General features: G+C 36.5%; 2 long non-coding RNA genes across 6 annotated transcripts; both read left to right on the plus strand.

Annotated features, from left to right (window-relative positions):
* Positions 1 to 724: 724 nt before the first annotated feature.
* LOC115243061 lies at positions 725 to 2,534 on the plus strand. 3 transcript variants are annotated; one of them, XR_003885152.1, is made up of 4 exons: positions 725 to 775; positions 926 to 1,245; positions 1,372 to 1,477; positions 1,774 to 2,534. It is a non-coding gene; the product is annotated as an uncharacterized LOC115243061 (long non-coding RNA). The 3 variants fall into 3 exon arrangements; XR_003885153.1 differs by having other exon boundaries at positions 1,031 to 1,245; XR_003885151.1 differs by lacking the exon at positions 725 to 775 and having other exon boundaries at positions 816 to 1,245.
* Positions 2,535 to 4,650: 2,116 nt separating this feature from the next.
* On the plus strand, positions 4,651 to 6,766 carry LOC115243060. Of its 3 annotated transcripts, none has more exons than XR_003885149.1 (4): positions 4,651 to 5,007; positions 5,158 to 5,477; positions 5,604 to 5,709; positions 6,006 to 6,766. It is a non-coding gene; the product is annotated as an uncharacterized LOC115243060 (long non-coding RNA). The 3 variants fall into 3 exon arrangements; XR_003885150.1 differs by having other exon boundaries at positions 5,263 to 5,477; XR_003885148.1 differs by having other exon boundaries at positions 4,651 to 5,477.
* Positions 6,767 to 7,153: the final 387 nt, after the last annotated feature.

A 7,153-nucleotide genomic window follows, 5' to 3' on the forward strand; every position in this document is an offset into this window, starting at 1 on the left:
TTTTTTATAATCAATAATGGCTTTAACCTTTTAAGATGTCGGTTTAATTTCTTGCTTGGAAACTAAATATCCAAGGAAAGAAATTTCATCCTTACCAAAGAGACATTTGGACAAATTAATCGTCATGCCGAATTGTTTAAGCCGAGAAAACACAGTATGAAGATGTTTGGCATGTTCTTTCTCATTAACAGAAGCAATTAAGATATCATCAAGATAACAGACACAAAAATCAAGTCCAGATAATATGATATTCATAAGACGTTGAAAAGTCTGAGCAGCATTACGCAAACCAAAAGGCATTACAAGAAATTCAAAAAGGCCGAATGGAGTAGTAACAGCAGTTTTTGGTATGTCCTCTTTTGCAACTGGCACTTGGTAATAAGCTTTAACTAAGTCAATCTTAGAAAATATATTTTTACCGTGTAAACCAGCAGTGAAATCTTGAATGTGAGGAAGCGGGGGTATCGATCTGGAACAGTAGCTGCATTTAAAGCTCGATAGTCGCCGCAAAGTCTCCATAAGTTCGGTCCGTTTTTAGGAACCATGTGAAGTGGAGCTGCCCAGGTGCTGCTTGACGGTCTACAAATTCCTTGTTCCACCATAAAATTAAATTCGTCTCTTGCAAATTTTAATTTTTCCGGTGACAACCTGCGAGGAGTTGAAGCAATTGGTGGTCCTTTCGTAATAATATGATGCTCAATTTGATGAATCTTGTCTTGTTTGTTAGGAGCAAAATGAGTTAATTCAGGAAATTCAGCAAGGATCTTATGGAAAGGTGAGTCAGGAAATGTAGTGCAAATTGACTTGACATTAACTTTAGATAGTTTTCCTTTAAATGAAAGACCGGTAACACTATCTAGAAGTTTTTTGTTTTTAATGTCAACTAAAATTCCATAATGACTCAAAAAATCTGCGCCCAATATAGGTCTCTGAATATCCGCAATGCAAAATTTCCATTTAAAAATTCTTCGTAATCCAAGATTTACAGTTAACATTTTTATACCGTAAGTATTAATCTTGGTTCCATTAGCTGCATAAAGCTTGAAAGAAGCAACTTGAGCTTTTGAAACAAATCTTTTTGGAATCAAAGAAATATCAGCTCCTGTATCAACAAGAAAATTAAGTCCTGAAGTTTTATCAGAAATAATGAGGCGATTGTTAGGTGAACCGTTGTCAGCCGCCTCACAACTCAACGGTGAAGCTAGTTTTCCTGCCTTTCGACCAAAGATTTAGACATATCACAAGGTATTGTACATTTAAAAGCTTTAACACCAAATTTCTTATGATAAAAACAAATTTTTTGGTTATCCTTATCAGATTTACTCCTAGAAGATGATCTAAATCTTTTTCTTTCCTTGTATCTAAATTTAGATCTGCTGCGTACACGTCTAACTTCCAGAGCTGCGATTCTTCGCTCGAGATCAACAAAATTCGAAGTGTCTTTTCCTGCCGAGGAAGCTATTGTTGCTACATGTAGGTTAGTTTCTCGGTCCAAAATTTTATCAGCCAGTTCAGCAAGCTTAACTAAAGGACAATCGTCCACAACCGCTAAAGTAGCTTGAACTTGCGAAGGTAATCTTTGCAACCAAATTGAATGCAATACATTTTCCGAAATCGCTCCTCCCGCTAACTGTTTAATTTCGCGTAGCAAATCCGACGGTTTCTTGTCATTCAGCTCAACACCAGCTAACAATTGACGAAGACGTTTTTCCTCCGAATCAGTAAACCGATTAATCAAAACGTTTTTAACATGAAGATATTTATCTTTTTCAGGAGGATTTTCAATCAAATCAGCAATAGCCAACAAAGCTTGCTCATCAAGATGCCGTATAACCGAGCTATACTTAACATCATCTGAGCGGATCCGAAAAACCAAGAATTCGCTTTCTAATTGAGCAAACCACAATTTAGGCTGCTTATGCCAAAAATTCGGCAATTTAACAAGGCGAAATTCGTTAGAATGGATCTCGTTTGGCTGACCTTGTTGATGAGGCTCATTACTGGCAAGAGTTTGTGTCGGATTCGTCAAACGTTGATGATGTTCTCCAGCCGATGGAACTGATGCTGACGCTGTAGGATTCGAAGTCGAAGATTCGTCCAAAGGCATCGTCAAACTCTGTCAATACTCTGCGTTGTGAATTTCAGAAGTCTAGTAGATCGCTGTCCTTGGAAATTCGATGACTCGAAAATCTCGTCAACTCGAAGAACACAAGCCACAAATCACACAAGAATCACAGCGGAACTCGAAACTCGATGGCTCACTAAATTCGCGGATCACTGATTCAAATTCGCCACGCTTGAACGTGAATTCTCAAAAGCCCGTGATCACGTCGGGGTCACCAGTTGTGGTAGCGTTATAGTTAAATCACTAGACTTTCCTTTTTACTAATAAAATATTTAATTCACGAGTAAGATGTGTACAGATTGATGGTCAATGAACGAACGAATGAATGTTACATAATTTGTCGTATGTTTAATATGTTGTTATGTAAAGTGTTAAATCAATAAATGAAATGTGTGAAAATGGTTACAAATATATTTCATGAAGTTGGTAACAAAAATGATTTTGAATTTAGCCACAGGAACGCCACAACATGGCAGTGTCGAGCGTCGAGCGTTAAGCGTCTGCGCAGAATATTGTTGCCCAGAATTATATTCCATTTATTTTATTATATAACAGATGTGTGTATGTGTGTTATTATTATTATTAATCAAAGATATATTATAAAACGTTACTACTATGGCAGTGTAATGTGACGTCCCGTCATTTTTCAAAACCATATTTCAACTAATAATTAAGTATCGCATTTATTTCTGCATTATGCCTATGGAATATAGAACAATTATTTAACCATTTGCCCTTATTTCCATTAGCGTCGGTCTACAATAGTGATTTAAGCTCTAAGCCTTAAGAAATTGACTTTGCATGTGTGTTAAAAAATATATGCCAGAGGCGATCAATTCGTGAGCTGGTTGTTATTTCACACTAGATGCGATTTGTGTGTGTGTTAAAAAATATATGCCAGAGGCGATCAATTCGTGAGCTGGTTGTTATTTCACACTAGATGCGATTTGTGTGTGTGTTAAAAAATATATGCCAGAGGCGATCAATTCGTGAGCTGGTTGTTATTTCACACTAGATGCGATTTGTGTGTGTGTTAAAAAATATATGCCAGAGGCGATCAATTCGTGAGCTGGTTGTTATTTCACACTAGATGCGATTTGTGTGTGTGTTAAAAAATATATGCCAGAGGCGATCAATTCGTGAGCTGGTTGTTATTTCACACTAGATGCGATTTGCGTGTGTGTTAAAAAATATATGCCAGAGGCGATCAATTCGTGAGCTGGTTGTTATTTCACACTAGATGCGATTTGCGTGTGTGTTAAAAAATATATGCCAGAGGCGATCAATTCGTGAGCTGGTTGTTATTTCACACTAGATGCGATTTGCGTGTGTGTTAAAAAATATATGCCAGAGGCGATCAATTCGTGAGCTGGTTGTTATTTCACACTAGATGCGATTTGCGTGTGTGTTAAAAAATATATGCCAGAGGCGATCAATTCGTGAGCTGGTTGTTATTTCACACTAGATGCGATTTGCGTGTGTGTTAAAAAATATATGCCAGAGGCGATCAATTCGTGAGCTGGTTGTTATTTCACACTAGATGCGATTTGCGTGTGTGTTAAAAAATATATGCCAGAGGCGATCAATTCGTGAGCTGGTTGTTATTTCACACTAGATGCGATTTGCGTGTGTGTTAAAAAATATATGCCAGAGGCGATCAATTCGTGAGCTGGTTGTTATTTCACACTAGATGCGATTTGCGTGTGTGTTAAAAAATATATGCCAGAGGCGATCAATTCGTGAGCTGGTTGTTATTTCACACTAGATGCGATTTGCGTGTGTGTTAAAAAATATATGCCAGAGGCGATATATTATTCTGTTGCGATGGAGACAAACAATGTATTATAAATGTTTATTACAAATATATAAACATTTATGTATACGAACAAAAAAAGACAATATAATATATATTTGTATAAATAATACATTGTTGTTATATATCCATTGATTATATCGATTGAAAAAAATTAGCTGCGTTGCATAGATCGCAACTTATAGAAAGTTACATGATAATATTCAGAATATATGTATATATCATATATCATACACATACATCTGTATACGTCTATGTACATATTATACATATACATATATATATATACACAATTATATATATAACACCTAACCAAATGTTATTCCTCTTGGAAGATATATGGGAAGACACATAGCCCGTATGAACAATGTGAAATTATGTTCAAATATGTGATAAAGGCAGACACGTCTATATTATACTGTTATCTATATGCTTAAATACGCTTAGATATGCGTGCGAGGCATAAGAGCAGTAGAAATACACGATGTGCTCCGATTTCAACATATTGAACACAATTCTCTTTAAAATATGCATAGAACATGCAAAAATATTTATATTGGTAACAGCAGAACTAAAATTATTGATATTATCGATAATTTCGGTCGGTATTATCGATAATTTTAGTTACGCTTGGATGAGGGCGCTAACCCGTCGGAGTTCGGCCGTCACTTTTGGATCCCCTTAACTAAGTCAATCTTAGAAAATTTATTTTTACCGTGTAAACCAGCAGTGAAATCTTGAATGTGAGGAAGCGGGTATCGATCTGGAACAGTAGCTGCATTTAAAGCTCGATAGTCGCCGCAAAGTCTCCATGAGTTCGGTCCGTTTTTAGGAACCATGTGAAGTGGAGCTGCCCAGGTGCTGCTTGACGGTCTACAAATTCCTTGTTCCACCATAAAATTAAATTCGTCTCTTGCAAATTTTAATTTTTCCGGTGACAACCTGCGAGGAGTTGAAGCAATTGGTGGTCCTTTCGTAATAATATGATGCTCAATTTGATGAATCTTGTCTGTTGATATAGGAGCAAAATGAGTTAATTCAGGAAATTCAGCAAGGATCTTATGGAAAGGTGAGTCAGGAAATGTAGTGCAAATTGACAAGTGATTAACTTTAGATAGTTTTCCTTTAAATGAAAGACCGGTAACACTATCTAGAAGTTTTTTGTTTTTAATGTCAACTAAAATTCCATAATGACTCAAAAAATCTGCGCCCAATATAGGTCTCTGAATATCCGCAATGCAAAATTTCCATTTAAAAATTCTTCGTAATCCAAGATTTACAGTTAACATTTTTATACCGTAAGTATTAATCTTGGTTCCATTAGCTGCATAAAGCTTGAAAGAAGCAACTTGAGCTTTTGAAACAAATCTTTTTGGAATCAAAGAAATATCAGCTCCTGTATCAACAAGAAAATTAAGTCCTGAAGTTTTATCAGAAATAATGAGGCGATTGTTAGGTGAACCGTTGTCAGCCGCCTCACAACTCAACGGTGAAGCTAGTTTTCCTGCCTTTCGACCAAAGATTTAGACATATCACAAGGTATTGTACATTTAAAAGCTTTAACACCAAATTTCTTATGATAAAAACAAATTTTTTGGTTATCCTTATCAGATTTACTCCTAGAAGATGATCTAAATCTTTTTCTTTCCTTGTATCTAAATTTAGATCTGCTGCGTACACGTCTAACTTCCAGAGCTGCGATTCTTCGCTCGAGATCAACAAAATTCGAAGTGTCTTTTCCTGCCGAGGAAGCTATTGTTGCTACATGTAGGTTAGTTTCTCGGTCCAAAATTTTATCAGCCAGTTCAGCAAGCTTAACTAAAGGACAATCGTCCACAACCGCTAAAGTAGCTTGAACTTGCGAAGGTAATCTTTGCAACCAAATTGAATGCAATACATTTTCCGAAATCGCTCCTCCCGCTAACTGTTTAATTTCGCGTAGCAAATCCGACGGTTTCTTGTCATTCAGCTCAACACCAGCTAACAATTGACGAAGACGTTTTTCCTCCGAATCAGTAAACCGATTAATCAAAACGTTTTTAACATGAAGATATTTATCTTTTTCAGGAGGATTTTCAATCAAATCAGCAATAGCCAACAAAGCTTGCTCATCAAGATGCCGTATAACCGAGCTATACTTAACATCATCTGAGCGGATCCGAAAAACCAAGAATTCGCTTTCTAATTGAGCAAACCACAATTTAGGCTGCTTATGCCAAAAATTCGGCAATTTAACAAGGCGAAATTCGTTAGAATGGATCTCGTTTGGCTGACCTTGTTGATGAGGCTCATTACTGGCAAGAGTTTGTGTCGGATTCGTCAAACGTTGATGATGTTCTCCAGCCGATGGAACTGATGCTGACGCTGTAGGATTCGAAGTCGAAGATTCGTCCAAAGGCATCGTCAAACTCTGTCAATACTCTGCGTTGTGAATTTCAGAAGTCTAGTAGATCGCTGTCCTTGGAAATTCGATGACTCGAAAATCTCGTCAACTCGAAGAACACAAGCCACAAATCACACAAGAATCACAGCGGAACTCGAAACTCGATGGCTCACTAAATTCGCGGATCACTGATTCAAATTCGCCACGCTTGAACGTGAATTCTCAAAAGCCCGTGATCACGTCGGGGTCACCAGTTGTGGTAGCGTTATAGTTAAATCACTAGACTTTCCTTTTTACTAATAAAATATTTAATTCACGAGTAAGATGTGTACAGATTGATGGTCAATGAACGAACGAATGAATGTTACATAATTTGTCGTATGTTTAATATGTTGTTATGTAAAGTGTTAAATCAATAAATGAAATGTGTGAAAATGGTTACAAATATATTTCATGAAGTTGGTAACAAAAATGATTTTGAATTTAGCCACAGGAACGCCACAACATGGCAGTGTCGAGCGTCGAGCGTTAAGCGTCTGCGCAGAATATTGTTGCCCAGAATTATATTCCATTTATTTTATTATATAACAGATGTGTGTATGTGTGTTATTATTATTATTAATCAAAGATATATTATAAAACGTTACTACTATGGCAGTGTAATGTGACGTCCCGTCATTTTTCAAAACCATATTTCAACTAATAATTAAGTATCGCATTTATTTCTGCATTATGCCTATGGAATATAGAACAATTATTTAACCATTTGCCCTTATTTCCATTAGCGTCGGTCTACAATAGTGATTTAAGCTCTAAGCCTTAAGAAATTGAC

The sequence above is a fragment of the Formica exsecta genome, unplaced genomic scaffold, assembly GCF_003651465.1.
Source record: "Formica exsecta isolate Colony F162 unplaced genomic scaffold, ASM365146v1 scaffold681, whole genome shotgun sequence".
In the NCBI taxonomy this organism is placed as follows: Eukaryota; Metazoa; Arthropoda; class Insecta; order Hymenoptera; family Formicidae; genus Formica; species Formica exsecta.